The 22,075-nt window shown below is 36.7% G+C and overlaps 1 protein-coding gene across 27 annotated transcripts in view; it reads left to right on the top strand.

The window, feature by feature from the left end:
- Nucleotides 1-5,811: 5,811 nt before the first annotated feature.
- ADGRL2 (adhesion G protein-coupled receptor L2) overlaps nt 5,812-22,075 on the top strand; it is a 208,514-nt gene continuing 192,250 nt past the window's right edge. For 8 of the 27 annotated variants that reach the window (XM_081493832.1, XM_081493826.1, XM_081493839.1 and 5 more), the window contains exon 1: nt 6,345-6,655. The gene's annotated coding sequence lies outside the window, so the exon portion shown is untranslated. Of the gene's footprint in view, nt 6,093-6,157; nt 6,656-6,973; nt 7,991-8,198; nt 8,362-9,467; nt 9,599-22,075 lie in introns of those variants that run through there. The other 19 variants (XM_081493847.1, XM_081493833.1, XM_081493827.1 and 16 more) reach the window with 9 other exon arrangements.

The following is a 22,075-nucleotide window of genomic DNA, read 5'->3' as shown; positions in this document are numbered from 1 at the left end:
GAAATGTCAAAATTCATTTTAAAAAATATTTTTCAGATTCCTTATTTGATTATCCATAAGTTTATTTTAAAATGATAAATGATAGTCTTCTGGGGATCCATATTATTTAAAAATAGTTTACATTCTTTGATTTCTGGAATATTTACATTTTATAGCTGAAAGTCTTTTCTCTGATTTTATTTTAACAAATTCAATTATTTTCTCTGATTTTAACAAACTATAAATATTTTTCATGCTATTTCCATGACATCTTCCTTGAGACATGCCACTTCATATATAGCAGTAACAGCATATTTGCATGAATTATTGCATTTCAATTATCATTACATAGTAAACAGGAAATTAGCTTTTCTTGCAGTGTACTCCACATTGTCTGAACAATGAAATATATATGGTTTGAATTTGGGTCATTAAATTCAGGTAATAAAGACATAGTACTAATTAAATTGGTGTCATAAATTACATTCCCATAATGAGGGGGAACACTCTTTTAATGCACTAATACTCCTCTTAAGTTATATTGTAGATATGTGATTTTTGGTAACCAGGACAGTTGGATAAGAGATGTGTTCAGTACAGCACATCCCTATCACTGAATCAAAATCATTCAAAGAATATATTATCCACCTGATGGTTTGACAACTTTTTAATGTAGAACAGCTGGAGAGATTATTTATCTGTTTTTTATTGTTTCACCTAAACCAAAATTTCTTCATTAAATATCACGCAACAAAATCTTATCATTACCAAATCATTTCAGTACTTCTTTGAGATGCAGACTACATTTTAATGTGATTCTAAATTTGGATACTGATTTAAAAAAAAAAGATTCTTTTCTAATGCACTTATCACAAAAACATACGCCTATTACATAATTGTTTGGTCTAGGACCTAAGTGATGGATTTCATAGTGACTTTAAGAATGCATTGTAAAGAGTTACAATAAGTTGAAAACCTAACTATAAAGATTTAAATTATTCTTGAAAATAGAGATGGCAACATTGTATTATCTTATCAAGAAACTATGATGAGAACTAGGTTGAGAAGAAAAACCTTTGCAAATTGCTGTTCTAGTTTCCATATGCTCAAACTTATTTTCATTAAAATATATACAACAAATAAAGGTCTTTTTAAAATAAAAAAGATGAGTTAAAAAAATAACCACCATATTAATTAGAGAACAAAATAATGAACAATGTTAGTAACAGCTAATATATATGATCAGAAAAATCAAAAAGTCCAGGTCAAACATTTCCTGTTACATAATTGTAGATGATCAAATATTTTCAAAACCAAAACAAAACAATTTTGTGTTTAAAAAATACTAAAATGACATATTTCAATTATTATTTTATGCTGTATCATTAAGATAACTTTAATGTATTCTAGTATGAAATATTATAAGTTTTATATAATTATACTTCTGATTCACGTTCTGAAATGCAAAAAGGGCATTTGTGAGTTTGTTTCCTGACTCTTAAAAGCATTCTGTAAGTTTTGCCATACTACAATACAATGAACTATGACATGAATAATCAAAGTCATATTCTCAGAGGCACTAAAAATTCAATTTAGACTTCTGTGAATTGCTATTTGGTTATCTTTGAGGGTTTAGATTTAATCAAAGTGGAGTTGCCTCCACTGTTAACCACTGCCTTGCTATTGTTCTCATCTGATGCATACTGCTTTACTAAGAACTGTCCACTTTATATTTATACGCTTTATATTTAAAACAAAGAGTTGTGATTTTAGGTTTCTTTTAGTTTTAGAATTTTTCAAAAAATTTAAAGAAGTTTCATCTGTATTGTTGACAGAGGTTTGCATATATAGAAAAGGGATGAGAATTTATGATAAAAAATATTATAAGAAGTCATAGACAGCTTTCTATAAAGATAGTGTTCTTATACTTACACTTCCTGGTTCGACAGACACATTTATAGACGATATATAGGACAGGATTATAGAAAATCCTCAAGGTGCGGAGATTACCCAACAGTTATGAGAATAATCTATGGAAAGAAAGATTAACTTTGAGTTTTGTAAGACTCAGTGGAGCAATGATTATGAGAGGTATCTTTTTTAACTTGCTTACTTTTGAGTATCAGAATGGTAAAAAAAAGGTATAATCTTTTATACACAGTTAGACATATATAAATACTTTAGGTGCACAGAAAGAGTCAAGCTACTGGTTATTTTGGTGGATATTTAAAGATGGGGTTTCCCTGGTGGCTCATTGGTAAAGAATCTGCTTGCCAATGCAGGAGACATAGGTTCGATACCTGGGTCAGGGAGATCCCCTGGAAAAAGAAACGGTAACCCACTCCAGGATTCTTGCCTGGGAAATCTCATGAACAGAAGAACTTGGAGGGCTATAGTTCATGGGGTAGCAAAGAGTCAGACACCACTTAGCAACGAAGCAACAACAACAATTACAAAATGATATGTATTTAATAATGCATGTGATCATATACTTCTAAATAATATCATTAAGCACAGTATACCAGAATCACATTTATAATACAGTTGAAACTATCATTAGTTTTGGAGACTGCATCTCTACATTTTAGATAGGGTTCATCCTTCTTGGACCAAGATTTACTCAGCCTGGAGAGAACCGGGAGAAGAGTTAAAAGCTTATTGGCTTTGGCAAGCGCTTTCATATGTTTCTGCTTTCATGGAAAATGAGTTTTGATTTCTTTTCAGCCTACATGCATGGCAAAGTTAAGATGAAAAACAAAGCTAGGAACTTTCAACCAGCTCTAGTTTAGTTTGGGTATTTATATATTACTTTGATTTGCTCTAGAGCTTTAAAAGATTTATTTTCTAGAGTAGGGAAAACTAGTTTCAGCACTAAGCATCATTGAGCAGTGACAATGAAGAAAAGGGAACACAGAGTTTAGGATGAAATCTAGCTAATTTTATTTCTATTTTTGTGTTAGAAACTAGACCAGTTTCACCTGTTTTTTGCTTAATTTTAGAACTCTCACAGAGCTCTCTCATCACAGGCAAAAATAATGAATACAATCTAGTCTCATTGGTCTCTACAGAGTGTAGCTCAAACTTCACATAATTTTTGGCCCACTATCAAGATCTGGATCTTCTCCCTGTCCCACCCGTCTTTCTCTGTGTCCCCTTTTAGAATTGGCTTACCTATATCCAATTTTGCTGGAGTTGGGCGTTGAACAGGTTACTCCCAGTGTTCTGCTGCCTTAGACTAACCACAGTATTTTGCAACCCTGCCCATTTTCATACTTTTTCAGATTCTTTAAATTGGTACCTATATTATTGGTATTCACACTTGTATTTTGACATGTACCTCATCACTTTGCTCTAAAGAAAGATGCCTGGATGGTAAATAGCTTTAAAAGTTAGCATAATTTCTGTATCAGAAATATGTGAACCCATTGAATAAAATAATTTTTAGTTTCTTAAAGACGTTTAAATTAAAAACATGAGTTTCTACAGTTGGAAAAAACATGTATGGTTAAAATGTTTGAAGCCCATCAATCTCTCAAACCACATAAACTAATGAGTTCCTTCTGTTTTCTTTGAATGAATTCACCATGAGTGGTTAGATGTTGATTTAACATAAAACAAATGGAAATGGGTGTTTCCTTTGTCCTTTGTAGAATTTATTTTTAAAAACAATTAGCAAGTATTATGAATAAGTCAATGATTTTGCCATTACTTAAAGAATAATATAGATTGAGTAGTTAAATTGATTGGATTGCAGGGAATGCATAACATACTCCAACTCTCCTTAGCTTGCTAACATCTGCAGACATTATTAAGCTTCTCATTTCACTTTTTTTCCTACCATAACACCTGTATTGTTATAAATTATGTTTTGAATTGTCATGAAGTGTCAGGCAAATTATGTTGTCTGGATATGTGTGTGTGTGTCATTTAAGTGTTCCTTTGTAATGCAGGTTTGCGGCTAACAGCTTAATCTTGAATATATCAATGCAATTAAAAAGCTCTGTTTCAATCCTTTGTGAATACAGAGAAGGATGAAGCATTATTATGTGTGAAGTATAAGGAAAGAATTAAAAATTCCTTAATATTTAAAATATTACCTCCTAGAGAATGAATACATTTAGATATAATTTTAAAAACACCAAGCTTATTATATTCTTAGGAAAAAAAGCACTGAACCCTTTGAACTCTATAAAATGCACATCCTATTGAATTAAAATTAAAAACCTGTATGAGGCATTTCCCACTCCCTATAGTTTTAACCCACTTCTGACAATGTCTTCCCCCTCCCATGCATCCTCCTTTTTTTATAGTCTCTTCAGGAACATAGTGGAGAGTGACTCACTTATGTCCTGAACATCAAAGTACGTCAGACCTAAGAAATGTAGACAGTGAGTTCTTCCTGAGATTCTTTCTGAGAGAGTTAAATAAATAAGTAAATGGGCAAACATATGGGCAGCTTAATTCAGGCAAAATTTTCTACTGATTTCTTACTAAACTAACTAAATAAAAACTTCAGCCCAAGTTTTGCCTCCCCAAAGAAAATAGGATTAGACTGATCTATGCACTCACTGGGAATCATGTCTGGATAAATGAAAAATCTTCAAAGATAAACAAAAGAAAGGGCTAAAATTTTTCAGTAAATGCAAATTCTTATCTGTTTGAAATATTTTGGTTTATAATCGTGAATAAAATAATTTTAAGTTCCAAAAGGAGACCATGATATAAATGACCTCTGAGGTCTGAGAGTTCTGTAAGTTTACCTTCTTTTTGACTAAATTCTGACAGATGTAAAAATGAAATAAGGTTTCACACTAGTTCTGCATGACTGTGTTTTGTTCCTAGCCTTGTTTATATCTTGCATCAATAATATTTGAATTATGTTATGCAAATGGAAGTGTTTATGTAGTTTAAAGCACCAATGCTCTAAGTGGCTCCTCTTATCTTTAATATTGGTGAGAATATTAAAACATCAACACATTGAGTAGAAAAAAAAAATGATCATCAAGGATTCTTGTTTGAATCTGAGAAAATTAAAATGAATCAACCAAAATAGCATGTTTCAGTTATGTAGACATATGTACTTTTAACTTGATCTTTTACAAGATGAGAGAAAACTTGACCAATAGTTGTATTTACTTTAGTACTACAAATATCTGGCTTTGTGACAAAATATAGGTATTTAGAGTCTTCATGGCTTTCGAAAAATCTGCTGTTGACATTTTAATAACACTGTTATCTGAAATGATTTCTGAAGTATGATGACTGCAGCATACCCACAGCAACAAACAGTATATATTGTTTCTGAAAGCAAAGAATATCAAGTTTCATTCTATTTTCTAGAGGTTTTAAATCTTGGAATATCAGTTTTTTCCTGAAATCCAATGCAAATATGCTTCTTTAATTGATGTCTGCATTCATTAGCATAAACAGTGATTTCGAAATACATCTGAAAATGTAGTCACTTTCAGTTCAGAAATTTTGTCATTAAAAAAAAAAAAATCCAGGTCTGTTTTTATTCGTATGCAAAGGACACAACTGGGTTTCAAACATTTTTCAAGCACGATTTTCTCCGTCGTGGTCTGTTCTCTTCAGTTTGGGTCCATCGTAGGCGCTGCCTGGCTGTTTGCTGACACTACCAACAGAGAGGTGCAAGGAAGTGTGGTCAGAGGACAAGAGCAAACGCAGTTTCAATGTAAGGAAATGAGGGAAACAGACCTAAATAGCGCGATGAATGCATTTGCGAGAAAAGAGCCTTGTAGTCTCCTTTCCTTCCTTTGCTTATCCTGGTGGGTTTAATCAAAAACAAACAAAACGCTCCTGTGAAATATAGTCAATAAAGTCAAAGTTTGGCTAGCCCTCTGTAACTACAAAGACAAAGTCATCGCAATTAAAAAAAAAATGTAACTTTCATTAACAAGCCCGCCGGAAATCTCAGGTATCAAAGACGCATTAACCCTGGAGCGTCCCCCGCGCGCCGCAGCCGGACGGAGGCAGCCGAGGCGAACAGACGTTCTTTCTCCTCTGAACAGTCACACAAAAGGAGGGCCGCGGAAACTAAAAGTTTCGGGGCCTCCGGCTCGCTGCGCGGAGACAAGAGAAAACCTGGAGACGGGGTGGGTAAAAGATGCATCCTGGGCGCCTCTCAGAAGTGCAGGCAAGGAGAGAGCTCCCGAGCCTGGAGGGAAGAGGGGAGGGGACCCCCGAGCTGCAGGCCAGCCCCCAGCGCCCCGCCTCGGAGGCCGGAGCTTCGCGGTCTCCCACAAACCTTTCACCCCGTTCCAGAAATAAAATAAATGTTTTTAAAGTGCGTGTGTGTAGACAGGATGGACAGCGCGCGCCAGAGGAGCGCGCGGAGGATCGAGCGCGCAGTGAGTGGAGTTTGGGGAGGTGGGGGATCGGCATGGAATGGGTGTGTTGATGCGGAGGGGCGGTGGGGGGTGGACTGAATGCGGAGCCCCGGGACCGAGGGGAGGGCGAGTCGACGGGGAGGGGAAAGGAGGGGCGCTAGCCACCACGGCCGCCTCCGGGGCGCGTTCCGCGTCCGTGCGCGCGCCTCCCTTGCCGCCGCCGCCGCCGCCCGGACAGCCCTGCGGCCGCCGGGCCGGCGGAGCCGGGGCCGGCCAGTTCTCGGGCGGCTGCTGGGCCACCGCCGCCGCCACCCGAACCTCTCGAGCCCGTAAGTGTCCCCTTTCGCTCCCCTCCCCCTTGCTCGGGGGCACTACCGCCGCAGCTGCTCAAATGGAGTGGAAAATGGCTATTGGGCGGCAATGAGTTATAGATTATCTGCTCCATGTTTTGTACTTAGCAGCCTGTAATCTTCTTTTGAGTTTGCCTGAGCTCTTTGCTGGAAAAATCAGGAGGGAGAGATTTATCTTTTGTCGCTGTACACGCTAATATGTTTATATGATTAGCCGAACTCGCAGGGGTGGGGAGGTGGGGATTTGGGGTGGAGGAGGAGGAGGCCGAGGAGAAGGAGGAGGCTGGAGGTGACTCCAGTTCAGACCTCGCGGAGAGTCCGTGTCAGGACTTCGCGCTCCCCCGTCTCGCTCCCTCTCGCTCCCTCTCTCTCCCTCTCACTCTCTATCTTCTCTCACACACACATGCAGAGGTACCGGAGCGAAATCGGGAGCTTACCGGAGAATTCCTCGGGATCGTCGGAGCTGGGGGGCGGGAGGGGCGGAAATCTCCCCTCCGTTGCTGGCGTGACTCATCCCTACACCTCCCCGCTTCCCCAAGCCCCAGTCCTCGCCTTCAGCCAGTCTTGGCGGGGGGGCAGGGGTCACCGTTCCACCTCGGCCCAGGGACCCGAAATGTGAGGAGGGGCCGCTGCCGTCTCCCTCCCCAGGCCGCAGGGTCGGCTCGAGGGATGCCAGCCCGGCCAGCGTGGATGGCGGGCTGAGTGGCTTCGCCTGACGAACTGAGTTGGCCTCGCGCCGCCGGCGTCTGCTCGCCCCTCCCGCGTCTGCCGCTCGGAGGGGACACCCAAGTCTGCGCACCTCTGTTGGGTTCTTTCCTCCGTCATCCCTTTCCCTCCGCTTCCCGAATTTCTGATCTTTCTGAGGGAGAGTGCGATCTGGGGGCGCGCGCGCGCGCGCGTGTGCCAAAGACTCCTCTCGCGGAGCGGCGTGTGGGAAACTGCAGGAAAATGTTGACCTAACCCCAGGAGCCGCCCGGCGCTGGCTGCTTGGCTGGAGGAGGAGGAGGAGGCGGCAGCGGCGGCCAAGCAGGAGGACGCGCCGATCCGCGGCGCTGTGTCCGGCCGGCGAGTCGCGGCGCTGCCTCCCGCGCGGACTCGGCGGCCGGCCTCGGCCCTCGCCAGCCCTGGTGGCCGCAGCTCTCTGCGCCTCTCCCCGGGCGGCCCCTGCGCCAGACGGCCCGCCCCCGGGGCGCGCTAGCAGACCGAGGTAAGAGCTGCGGGAGCGAACAATGTGCCTCTGTGCCGGGCTTCGGAGACCTGTTTGCTTTGCGCCTCCAGCACAGGGGTGGATGTTGGATGTGTAGGGAGCAGAGGGTGAGTTGGGGCCCCGCTGTAGAAGTTCGGCGGGGCCAAGAGGGAGAACAGCGCGGGCTCGGGCTACTCGCCCCTACCCCCTCCTCCCCCTCCTCAGAAATCGATCCGCAGAACTCCCCTTCCTGTCCAGGCTGCTGCTGCTTCGCCCTGCCAGTGTCGTGAAGTCCTCTTGGTTACAGCCTAGTTGCAGGGGACTCCGGGGGGACAAGGGAGTGTTTTTTGATTTACTGAGAGCCTGGGTCAGAAGGTGCCGTTCGCTCTTTCACAGCCTGTCTGGGGAGGCAGAAAGTGGGGCGCGCCCCCGTCGGAGGCCGGGCGGGGAGCTCGCCCCAGTACCCCCGCCCCTCCTACTTGCAGATCCGTCCGGGGCTGTGAGTGGCGCGGGGAGGCCGAGCGCTGGGAGCGAGTTCGGGGCAAGTGGGCGGGGGGTGAGGGGCCGATGGGATGAGTTGTTGTGGGTGGTTGTTTCTTTTTGTCGGTGGTTAGGTGGTGTGGAGAGGCGAGGATGACAGCAAAGCGCAGCCAGATGTGGCCAGGCCGGCACGGGGGCTGGCAACGATTAAGGGCGGCGGGGCTGGGTGGGCGGCGGAGCCGTGCACCCAGCGGGCCCCAGGGAGGCCAAGTGCCTCCCGCACCCGCAGTGAGAGGGCAGCAGCGGGCTGCGCTGGGCCTGCGGGCGAAGTTACGGGGTGTGGGCTTCTGGGCTTGGCGCTGGGGCTGCGAACTTCTGGAAGCCTGGTTTGTGGGACCAGGGTGCCGGGTGGGGAGCTGAGGGGGAAAAGGCGTGGGAGGGGCGCGAGGCAAGGGAGACCCCCCCCCCCGCCCCACTCCCCGCGCACTTAAACGAGCGTGGGCTCCTTGCTTGGCTGGGGCCACCCGGCTCTCCTGTGGAGAGGCGAGGGCGAGGGGAGCGACAGAAGCGCCTCAGCAGTGGGGAGGCACTCCTGCAAGACTCCTTCGCTGGAGATCTGGAAAGTTTGTTCCTTTCGCCAAACTACGGGGCTTGGGTTAGGAGAAATCGTTGGAAGCTTTATTTTGTGCCAAAGCGGTAATGAGCGGCTGCTAAGGCACGGTTTTCTTTATCCCTAAATATTTTTTTTTTATCCCCTGCTCAGTCTGTTCTCTGGAAGCATAGTTGGAGGGACAAGTCCTGCGGTGTCCATCTCCTTTCCCCACCTATGGATTCCTCCCCCCCACCCATCCTTTCCCCCTTCGCTGGCCCCCTCATTCCGTTCTTCCCGATGCAAACTGTTTTGTCTCAGATTCAGACCGAGGAAATGTTTTCCTCCTGTTTCTTGAAAGGTGTCAGGCTGCTTAGCAGCTTCTCCAAGCAGCCTGGGAGCGTCTGAGCCGCAGCCACCAACCATATGGTTCCCGTTACAAAGGCCAGGTTCTTAGGCACTCTCCTCCGCGCCCCGCCCCCAATTCTTAAATTTTCTTCTGCATTCTTTACACGATGTGTACTTCTCTCTTTCAGTGGCGTACATTTAACGGACATGGTTGGTCCATTCATTTTCCTGTCAATGTTTGTGTCTGGAGCGGGCCCCACCGAGTTTGCTCTTTGCTCAACTCAAGAGTTACACAATGAGGAAAAGTCATATCCGTTTGGTAAATAATTACCTGTTGGGATGTCTTTTATTAAATCAACTTTGATCTTGGGCAGACCTTAAAAGATGGGCACCAAGGAGGCAATCTGCCTCCATAGCAGAAAAATAGAAGGGTTTGTGTGGTGTCTTTGGCAACATTCCCAGTTGTGATGGAACTCTTGACCTAGGTAAAGAGTAACTTTGTAACTTAAATTTAGTATCTTTGTAATACTTGAGAAACCCTTGATAAGAAAATATACTTCTGTTCAGGTGTGTTGTGGAACTTTTTGTAGTCCCTCGCCTCCACCCTCCAGTACGTTTATGCATGATAGAATGCTGCAGAACAAATGTTCTGTTGTTTAGTTTCTTCAGACATTCCGATTCTCTCCTTTTGTTGCTTGCTTCTAAAAGAGGTGCCATTTCACATCATTCTGCGCAAATTGTTTGAATTAATGCAAGTGTGAATTCTTACCGTTTGAAGGGGACTATTAGCATATCAAAGGTTTCTTAGCTTCAGCTCAATTGAGAAAACTTCAGCCTGTCTTCCATTTGCTTCCAAGTGGAGGCCCAAAGGGCAATGAGAATTGTAAAGGGTAAAAATAGGGAGGTGGATTCAGGCTGTGTTTCTGAACTTTTACTGTTTTGTAATTATGTGAGCTAAAAACATTGTCTGTTGCTGTGGAGCCCTTGCAAATGGAAAGACAATTATTTTCTATTGATAAATGGTTTATTCCTAGAAAAAGAGTGACCTTTTATTTTATGAGAGTCACTGTTGCCTGTCTTTTGGGGTCCCTTCAGTAGAAGAGAGAGTGAGAAAGCTTTTCCTGTTAACTTAATACTTTTCTAAGGTCTGCATTTTGTTATATTAGTAAAATGTTATATTAGTAAAATGGCTGAGAAAGTCTTTTAATTACTGTATAAAGCGATAGAATCTTGTGATGAAAGGACACTCATTTGTATACTCAGGAAACTTGAATACACTTGCTAAATTTATAGGTAAAAAAGTCCGTGGAGAGTTTTGAGTATTAAAAACAACATAAACTTGGTTAATGCAACTTTTGTTGCGAGTGTAAGTTTGAAAAAGATTTCGAAGTGATACTCAGATTTTTCATGAATTGTACATGGAGATAATTGCTTAAATATTGATTTGCTTTGTCTCAAATTTTTGTATTTTACTGAACAGTTAACTCTGGAAGTCAGCTTAGAGATTTTTCTTCATATGTATATAGCATATACTAATGGCTTTTTTTGCACTTGCAGAGAAATATGTTCTCTGAATTTCTTTTAACTACTCAATATCTGTGAATAAAGAAAGAAATAACAGGTACTTAGGTCATTTGGGTTATTTTATGGCAAGCAGATGGGCCAAGGGAGAACTATTATCTTCAACTTCTGGGGAAATATTGGTTTTATTTATTTAGCTTTAGATTTTCTAAAACCTAGTTTTAGGATGAAAATGAATCTCAGGGATGGTTTGGAGATTTGTAAGCACATATCTCTTATAGTTCTACCTTTGATGGTTGGTTGATTTTGAACATGAAGTGATATGCCTTCATTAGAGGGGGCTTTTTTTCCTTAAAAAAAAGGACACATTCAGAAGTCCTTGTTTTCCTTTTAAAAGTGAAAATTAATAAAAAGTTTTGGAGAGAAAAATAACCATTAATCACCTAATACTGTAAGTCTTCAGTGAAATAGGATGATAATCCTTTTTCGGATTAAGATGAAATTTTTTTAAGTGGCATTCAAATTGTATATTATTACCCTGAAATCATTTTATGATAGTTTATTTATCTGATCTCTTCAGTTGTCTGAGAAGTACTTTGGAGGTAAAAAAGCCCACATTGATGTAATTGCTATTATTGCACTTAAGTTGCTGTTAACTAGTCTGCTTTGAATGCAGAGTGCTATAAAGAAAACACATTATCCTTTAAAGCCATTAGTGATAATCTAAAAATTGTCTTGAAAACATTGCTCTTCATTTTATATGATGGTGAGCCTGAATTCAGCAAATCTCTAAAGGTGTAAAATGCAGTGAAAAGATTTTTCAACATTTAGATGACAAAATTGGACTACTTAGAGAAAAATTAATGTGTTGTAGAGCGCTTCAGCTGCCATTTTCAATCACTGAGTAACTATGTGTTGGCAACAGAAAACAAATTTAGAAATGCAGATAGCTCTGGGAGCAGGTAGTTGGGGAAATCAGAATATTGAATCATGTGGGGTAGAACAAACCAATTACTTGAGGTTTGGACTTGAAGATTTCCAATAAATATAATTTTTCCAGGCTTTTGATTCTCTGCTTTATTAATGGACTAATATAAAAAACAGACAACAAAACTTCCAGATGTTATAAAAACTAGTATAAATATACAGATCTCACATGGAGTACTCTAAGTCTTAATTTAAGACAAACAGTTGGGGTTTTTATTGCTACAGTTTTCACAATGAGCAGAATCCTTAACACCAAGCTTCTGGGCGTTTCCTTTCTTAAAATTAGCAAGAGGATTGCTTTAAAAGCCAGGTTTACTTGGGGTTAGAACTTTGATCATTATTTGAGCTTTGTGTGTTTTATTAAAATTTTTAAAATAATATTTTAATGTCTTAAGTAGTATAGGAATATGTGAGTTAAGTAAGACAAATGTTGGAAAGGTCAGAAGATCACTAGAAGCACACCATAGTAATAAAATGTTATTGCTCTATTTTCTATCAAAATATTTATTTGACCTAACTTTTGTGAATAACACTCAATAACACTAAGTTTACTGACAAGTGTAGTATGAAATGAAGAGAGTTTTACAGTCTTTGTTTTCGAGGAATGAGCGGAACCTTACCTGATAGAAATCTGTTTTTATGTTAATGAGAATCCATACCACTCGCACAGATTAACTGCACATAGATTAGTTTTGGAAATTTGAAGAATTTAGTGTCCTATAGGATTGCTATTTAAAAACAATAACTTCAGCTGCTAGACCGGGAAAGGACTTAAAATCCTGTTTTGGTCATATCAGTTACTAAGGTAGTTTGTGTAAGTATTAGTTCACATTACCTTAATAGATACAGGTTTTGTAACTATTTACAAGAAAGATGAAAGCATTTCTATTTTAAAGATAGACTAAAATCGTAGCTTCTTTAAATTCTCTTATATAACACTAAATAGTCTGTAGCCCCACCCAAATATTCATCTCTTCAAATAATTCTTGATTGAAGGTTGAAAGGTTGAAAAGTATTTGATCATCTGGATTACTATAATTAGACTTAATGTTATCAGAAAAATTGAAACTGTTATTAAAATCTTTTTGCTACCTAAGATTGGTGAAGTAGTGATTATTATTTTTTAATGCTTTCAGAAAAAAGTTAAGGCTATTTATTAATTTAGAGATAGTTACTACTTATTAGAATTATGGAATTAGAATATTAGAATAATATCATTTTTCTTGATGTGATAACTTTTAAAAGAGTAACTACAACTAGGATCTGATTCCTAAATTTTATTCAAGACTTCAATGTGGTATATTAAGTTTAATATATAGGTTTTGTTAAATATATGTTATAAATTATGAGGGCTTCCCTGATAGTTCAGATGGTAAAGAGTCCACCTGCAGTGTAGGAAACCTGAGTTCCATCCCTGGGTTGGGAAGATCCCCTGGAGAAGGGAATAGCTTTACCCACTCCAGTGGGTAAAGCTCTTCTTGCCTGGAGAATTCCATGGACAGAGAAGCCTGCTGGGTTACAGCTGATGGGGTGCCCATGGGGTCACAGGGTCAGACACAAATGAGTGACTGAGTAGGCACGCACGCATAAATTATGAAAATCCCTTAAATGCTGTTTTGATGTAAGTAGGTATTTTTTAAGTGGATCCTGGTGTAATATAAGAAAAAGTCTAAATGACAAAAATTATTTAAAATTTTTTTAGGTCATTTATCTGATATACCAAATACAGGCAATAATTTACACTTTCCAATAGATTCTTACCAACAGTTTTCTCAAAGCTATTTTTACCTGAAAAATTCTTGGATTTTGTATATAAAAATTATCTTTCAAAAAAGGTAGAGCAAATGATGAAACCGCTTAACACTTGCAAGTGAAGTGCAGCTTATAGCAAAATGCTATTGATTGCTTTGGAAGCACAGAGCAAGTTTAAATACAATTTGTTTAATTACAACAAAAATGCAGTTTTATAAAGTAATATAGTTTGTCTTTGTAAAGGATTTTATGCATTGTGTGGTGGTAAGTAAAATCCCATCACAGTTGTATAAATTTGTTCAATTACCAGACGGCTAAAAGAAAAAAAAAAAATCAATTTAGTTTGAAAAGCAACAGAAATTAGATTACCTTGGTTAGTAGGAACTTGCCAGCAGTGTCTAAATTGCTTAATAATATCAAAAGTTACCATGTTTCACAGTGTAAGAATATTGGCGCCTGTTTATATACACATACATCTTGTTTACTTGGGGACTTTTGTTATGGGAACATTTTTTCTGTTTGCTTTCCTTTTTTTTTTTAAATGGAAGCTATTCCATGACATTGTTGCTTTTCTGGATTTCTAGAATTTGTAATCCGTTGATATTTCAAATCATTGTAGTGAAAAATCAAATGTAATTTTATGAATCAAAAGACACTAGTCCATCAGTAGTGATAGCTAGGTTATTACCAGCCAAAGAAACATATATTCGAAATATTTAGTGACTCCAGAATTCCACTGAACTCTAAATCTTAAATTCTTGTAGCAGTAAAGTGGCATGGGATTCATCCGAGGCGATAGCTGGGCACCTGTTTTATTACCACCTGGATTCATTCTGGCACCCAGATTTACTGAAGTGCAAGGACAGGCACAACTGCTCTTCACAGACACCCGGTTGTTTTTAGGTCATGAAGTCAACTTCCTGGAATTTCTGGGGAAACCAGTTGAAAAGGGAGGACAAATGTCACTTTAAATAGAGATGTTTAAATCAGATTTCTGCCTGAGGGTAAAATTTAGGACTGTTTTAGCCCGGATGTAATGTCTCCCTCTACAGAGCACAGCATTAATCACGACCTGACAAGAAAACGTATGCTGAGCAAAACGGGCCCCTGTTGGTCTTGCCATTGATTTTTTCCAATCTGTGAGGAGTCCATTATAAACATTAAAATTCACACCCAGGGATTACGCCTTAATCTTTGAATTTCAATATTTCAAAATGAGTTCCTTAAAAGAAGCCTACTTAAAGCTGAAAATTCTTTGGGAGACTTTTTAAAGGATAGATTCAGTACTTTAATAAACATAGAAATACAAGATTAAAAAGCAGGCAGGTGAAACCGAAGTTAACTTCCTGAAATAATAACCAGATCTTAATTCTGTTTTAAGATGCATGAAGTAACTTTGAAATTTTTTTCATCAGGTAGCTGTGAAAAGAAACAGGGATAAAAACAGTTCTTGAATGTGAGAGATAGAAGTAGTTGAAAAAATGGTTAACTTTAGACCCAGATCGATTCAGTCACATATTACCTTGTTAGAACAAAACCAGATACAACCCTGTATCTTTTTCTGGATGAATAACAAAAACTTTAGCCATTGTAGTAGCAAAGAAGAATGCATTGTGAGATATATAATAAAAGAGGAAGGATTTCATTTTGTTCTTTCAGTTACTAGATAATACTCTAATTCCTTTCTTGGTCAAATATATACAAACATGTAGGTACATAAGCATACATTTTCCGTTTTGTTCCTTTGTATACATCAGTATTAATCGACAGTTACTGGCTAAAAATTAGCACAGAGGCAAGTTTAAAATGTAAAATGATTAAGATATCAGTTTTTAAACTGACTTTGAAAATGATATGACTTACTTGATCTCTGTTTTGTTCTCAAAGGTATTTCCTGCCTTTGGACCATTAAATTCTTGAGCTATGCACACTTTGCCTCATTTTGTAGGTGTTTTTACATCAGTCCACACCCCAAACAGATTATTGCACTGGATTTAGATGACAGAATAATCTAACCCCAATTACTGTCAAAGATGGTTCTTGGCTGTCGGGGGCGGTCTACGTGACCTTGCATTTGACTCATGCTTTCTCTAGTAGAGGAGAGTAAGTAGGTCTGTCTGTAGAGAGAGGAAAAAGAGAATTGTTTCTGGCTTTTTTATAAAGTGAGCTTTAATTTTAATCATTTATTCTTAAAATTAAATACTATGACATCATTTCTTCACATAATGGGTAAGTTTACAAGATTTTCAATAAGGTCTTTAGTTGATAGATTACTTCTGTTTTATGTAGATTATATTTACTTAGTTGTCAACTACAAGTTACTACATTAAAAAAAAATCATGTTGAAAACTATTTTCCCTGTGTCTTTACTTTGAAGCAAGGATTTCTTCTTGGGATTTTTATTTCTTTATTCCACTGGTACCTTCCTTGCAGAAATTTTATTCCTGTGCTTTAAAAGCCTACCATTTTTTTACTGTTGACTATTGTTGTTATTGATTAGGTATTATAGAACACATTTTTTATATAGCATTTTCTTCACTCATCTTTTTAATCTCAGGATGCTTACGGTGTATTTTAAATCTTAAAATTCTTGACTTTTCTATGGTTTAAAATGTTCAAGACAGCTTGGGAATCGTTAATTTTGATGAGGTAAGCTTATGTACCTATATCCCAGTGATTGCACATATTTTCATAGAATTTGATAAAGGTGTAGTGTATTGAAAAAGATGGGCGTAATTCTAAAACACTTGATTTTGCTTCATATGCATCAGCAAATAAAAATTATACTAAAATTATAATATCCTTGATATTTTCACCTTTACTAAGGACACAGTTGTTTTTGTCCTTTTCCAAGTTCTGCTTGTGTGAAAGATTTTTACTGTTTAGGTGCTTTCTCTTGATAGTGCTCTTGATGAGGTATAATATGGGGATGGCCCCTCCCTTTGTTTTTTTCTGCTGCAAAAGCTTTGTCACCAATAGCCTTTGGAACCCACTTTTTATATTGCCTTTGATTTTAAACTAGGTCGGCAGTCTGAATATTTAAAAATATAAGTGAAACAAAATTTTGTTTGTTTCTCTTAAGCAAAAATCTCACTAAAAAGTCTGCTTATTATAAGTTGCTTTTCCTATTAACCTTATTTTCTTTTTTAATTGGAAAAAAGAAATATAATTGATACCTGTATATTTCTGTATGTTTTAGCATGAAAGTTAGCATATCTTTCATAATTTTTTGTTTAATAATCTTAGATTTAAATCACTTTTGATAAGCTTGTCAATTCATTTATAGGTAAGTCAAACAATTTGCATCAAATTTACAATCACTGCTTATACCTTATAAAGGTGGGGTATGCCAAAAATCTTAAAGGAGAGAGGACTCAAAAAGAAACATTTTTTTGACAACACCTTGCCCCAAGACTTTGAAATGGTTTTTAACCTGGCTTTTTTTTTTTTCTTCATTGACAAGGATACATCTTATCTCTGTATACCTGGGCAAAGGAACATGGAAAAAAAGGAGAATGTGTAAAGAGAAATCTAAAACAGGTTCTAAAAAAGATATTATGGAGATATAAAGGACATTTTTGGAAAGCAATTGAATTTCTTTTTCTTTATTTGTATTGAATTAAATGAAAATACATTTAGTTTTCAAAAGTAAATATTCTCTGGGTTAAATTTATGAGTTATTCTAAATAAAAAGAAAATGTGGTTGTTACTATAGTTGTTTAAAATTGATTTTTTATCTTTGATTTTGAATCAGTCCTAAGAAGCCACTTTTGATTGCTTTCTTTGCATTCAGTAAATGCACCAGGTAAATGTCTTGGGCAGCTTTGGTTTGGGTGAATTGCCAGTTTCACACTGGTACTGTGTAAGCAAGGTAATGCTTTCTTTTCCTTGAAATACACTGTGAGAGTACCTCTGGGTGAAATGTGAAAAGTTTGTATATCCTGCCTGCTTTAGCTGTGTTCTTAACCAAGATAATGGGCAAGAATAATCATACTGAACCACAGATTTTCAGGAGCAGTTATTTATCAAGTAATTGGTAAGGAGGAGGGAACAATGCTAGATAATAGTATTTTTATACAATTATGTCCTGCATCTTTACCACACAATTGCCTACATGTTTCAAATATTTTTGCTAACCTTTGTTATTACCTGTAGAGGGAGCTTGCATATGAGGTAAAATAATCAAGGCAGTATAAATTGATCATTTCCCTTTTGAAAATGATATTTTATTAGCATTATTTTTGTTTGAGAAAAATTGTTCTAAGGAAAATAAAGCATTTTGAGATTAGCCAAATTCTAGTGAAATTTACAGTAATAAATGCCAGGTTTTTATAATTTTCTGTATTTACAGATTACAGATATACTTTTTACTTTTTCTTAATTAGTAAAATTTCCTAGAAAGATAATGAAGATACTGAATCAGGTTCATCTTGAGATTCTGCTTTTTTTAAATGATTGGCCAAAGCTCTGGGAGGATGGCTGCAGATATCGTCTGCTTTAATACCAAATTGTTAAAAGAGATTCAAAAATTTTAGATAATTTTCTAGATTATGCAAAATATAAAACAATCAGCTAATGGTAAGGAGTAAATTACATTTTTCTACATTTAATTAGTAGATCAGATTAGATTTGTTACATGTGTTCTTTTCTAAAAACAAACATGATCACCTGGATTAGTGATTTTTACCTTCAAAGATGGACTGATTTGTGCGGTGACACTTAAAACGGGTAAACTACTAATAAGGACCTTGTATTAAGTAGGTTAGAAAACTGCTGTCTAGCTTGGTAAAAAATGAATGCAGATATGAAAGACTGCTTGATTAGAAACAGTTTTGTTTGTGAACCCCGTGTCAACTAAATTTCTAAAAAATTATTAACCAGATACTCAGAAATACTAGAGAGTTTTGCAAGGAGGTGTTTTGATAATCTAAATGTAAAGCCTGTAGGAGTATTTGGATCAAATTTTTAGTGAGCAGATTTTTCAAATTACCTGTGTATATTTAATTGTACCAGGAAATTTAAGGGTAGGATATTGTGTTAAATTCTACTAAAAATGAATCATTTTATTTTAATTTTACATTTTGATATGGTAGCATTATAAGAATTTGCTTGTTAGGAGGAAGAGAGGTTATCTACTTAAGAATACTTGAGAAGAGATATAATAGTTCATTTTTTCCTTAGTTTACCAAGGGATGAGATGACAAAAATTTTTATTTTGTATTTTAAAAGACTGTTTCTTGATGAAATTTACTGTTGTGGGTTTACTATATTATTAGCTAATCTTTACTCATGTGAAAAGTTGTTATTCACTATTATACTGAATGCCTCTCTAAGTATGAAAACTGTTGTCTAATTTATGGAGATTTGTGGTAGTGACATGGGCTTTTGTATAAGTATTACCTTCTCAGCATGGTTGTGTATTATCTTAACAAGTCTGTGCTACATTGATGCAGAACATATTCATATCAGGGTAAGAATGTTAGCAACAGCAATTATGATTCAATAGGATTACATGCTATGTTTTACAAAAATATCCACCTGCTCATTTCTATAAAATTATGGATAGATAACCTGTACTGTCAACTTTGCTTCATTGCCTTAAATAATACACAAAGAGATTTCTTATCATACCATATCATAGTTGGTGCTAAATATGATAGGCACTGGAATATGGAATCTGATATTATAGTTCATTGCTCTTTTCCCTTAAATGCCACACCTCCCTTCACAGTGAGCTAAGGGTTGCTGGAGAGAATTCATTCCAGGAAAATTATTACGTGAGGAACAGTAACTGTCACAGAGTACATAACTTCTGTGAGGTTATTGAAAGGCACAGCTAGGGTAAGTTCTACCTGTTTTGTCTTTAATCTAAAGGTAGAATACTGAGCGACTTTTAAAATAAAGAAATTTGAATTAATTGTGAAGAAAATGTGCTAGTGAAAAGTTAAATTATTGCTGTAGAAAGATTATTGTTATTTTATTATATTGAGGATGTTTATGATGAGAAAGTTAAATGGCAGCTGCTTTTCCATTTAAAATAACCCTGGCATTCTTGGTAAATAACCAAAGAAATTTCTATTAAACATTCAGGAATGAACAATAAAAAAGAATCTGAATTATGATAAGACATCATGTCATTTGTATTAATATTGAGTATAAATTGTTTCTGCATCTATATGAGCAGATTACATTTTTAAATAAGATAAATTATGAGTAGACTGCAATATAAAGAAAAATTCTCCAGATAAGGGTAATAGTGTTATGAATGTATATTTGAAATAATAAAAATAGAAATTCTTATTTAAAAAAAAGACGATATATTTTATACTGTTTGAAATGAGAGGTAAATATTTTAACGTTTAAGATCTTAAACACATTAACAAAGCTATATCTATATAATAAAACTCAAAGTAAACTCTAAATATTTATTCAAAATTTTATGTATACCTATATGAAGAGTCTGGAAATGCAAAACCGAACTGCATGTTTTAATAACTGTCAGAAAATAATTTTGAAATATATTTTAAATTGCCTTATTACCAGAATTTAAAAACTATAGCTTTCAGTTTAATTGTAAAAATGAACAGTGTCTTTTTGCCTTTGCGTTTCAAAGGCATTTCTGTTTGTCTATTTGGTAGATTTATTCAAACTGAAATCTACCAGAGGTTTAAAAAGATTACATTTTATTATGTACACTTTGTATGGTATGATGTTGTGACATTCTAATATTGCTAATTCAAAGCTGTATTAAAGAGTGAAAATGTTTAAGACCATAGAATATCAAATTTCTATTCATTTTAAAAAACAATAAATTATAAGATATTAGGTATTTTTAATAAAAAGTATGCTATTTTTATCAACGGAGATATTACAAATTACCAATAATTTAGACATAATTGTATTACCTTACAAACATCCAACACCTAAGCAAATACCTGAAATTAAAAAATGCTGATGGTTTTTCTTATGGACAGTTTTGTCTCTTAAATTTGGTTTTCATATTTCAATGTAAATGTGATCATTAATCATATGAATGATTTATATTTTGAGATTTATTTCTGTTTTAATAGATACCTTTTTTTAAAAAGATATCTTCTGTCTTAAAAGGTATCTATTGTCATTTAATGAAATCAATTATAAGAAGGAAAAGAAAACCCATGAATCATTGAATTTTTGTGTAATTAAAAGAAAAACTTTTTTATTTAATGCTCTTGTAATCAGTTTATGGATTCAAAAGGCATTTTTGTTTAGACCAAATGTAAGTCAATGCAGAAAGGTAGTTATTATTACTCATTTGAGTGGCTCTAAGTAAAAAGTTGGTTTAGGTTCAGGGAAAAGGCTTAGCCCTGCATTTTACTACTTGTTAGAGCATCATAACAAATGCTTTGTTATATCTTAGAGTAATTAATTAATCAGGCCCACAATACCTGATATAAAAATAAATACTGGATCTTTGAAATTACTTGAATTACACCTCAAAAAGTCTTTGTTTTAACTCTTTGCTATGTGGGTTTCGCTTAACAGCTGCAACACACTAATGTATTTAAGAACACAGTTCTCAAAGCACTTTTCTATCTTTATAATCTGTATAGGAATTTATGGTTGAATAGTCCTTATAACATATTTTGTAGAATTGTGATGTAGAATTATGATAAATTTGATGGTCAATCATAACTTTAATACTTGGCTGTTTTAATAATGTAGTTACGCTCCCTCTGCCACGTCTACCATTTGTTATTTTTTTTGTGTTGTGTTATTAATATATTAAGTACTTAAGTTCTTTAGACATTTCAGCCTGGAAACCTATAATTGATTTCATTAAATGAGAATAGATATCTTTGAAGACGGTTATTATTCAGTTAATAATATTATATGATTAAAAAACACAAGAACAAATCTTTAGTATCTTCAAATTCACATTTTCTAGAGTTGAATTTTTCAAAAACATTTAGAATTGATTTTTAATAGTATAAGAATATCCTATAAAGAAATTAGAGAATAAGAATTAGAGCTCTTTAGAACAGTACTAAATTGAAAACTCTATACTACAACTATTGCTTAAGTATTTTAAGAATATTGAGAATCATACACTAATAGCTTCATTCTCTATATTGCCTGTTAATTCTGTGAAAACCAAGAAGAGCCTATCAAGAGGGTTGCAATTAGCTCACCAAGATGTTAAGTTTTAATTGGAAATAAGCTAAAATATAGTTTTAATTTGTTAGCTTACTTTATTAAAGCTGATTTTGCCTGTTTCTTAAAGAGTAAGTTATCACAGATCTTATTTATATTTATAAAATTGATAATGTCAGGTATTTTTTGCATTCTTCTTAAGAATGTCATTTTGGTATTTTGTGTATTGTTTTTGTATTTTTGATACAAAACCCTCTGATAGAGTGTTTTCTTCAGGCATTGTTTTAATAATTTGATGTCATTCATTTCTGAATTTATGGCTAGGGCCTTATTTCTCCTTTAAAAAAAATTAAATCGTGTTTTTCATTTGACTTCCCAAGGAAGCTGCTGTTTGACCTCCTAA

Source organism: Giraffa tippelskirchi, chromosome 5, assembly GCF_054371585.1.
Source record: "Giraffa tippelskirchi isolate mGirTip1 chromosome 5, T2T-mGirTip1v1.2.pri, whole genome shotgun sequence".
NCBI classification, from domain to species: Eukaryota; Metazoa; Chordata; class Mammalia; order Artiodactyla; family Giraffidae; genus Giraffa; species Giraffa tippelskirchi.
This window is presented reverse-complemented; position numbering and strand designations above follow the sequence as displayed.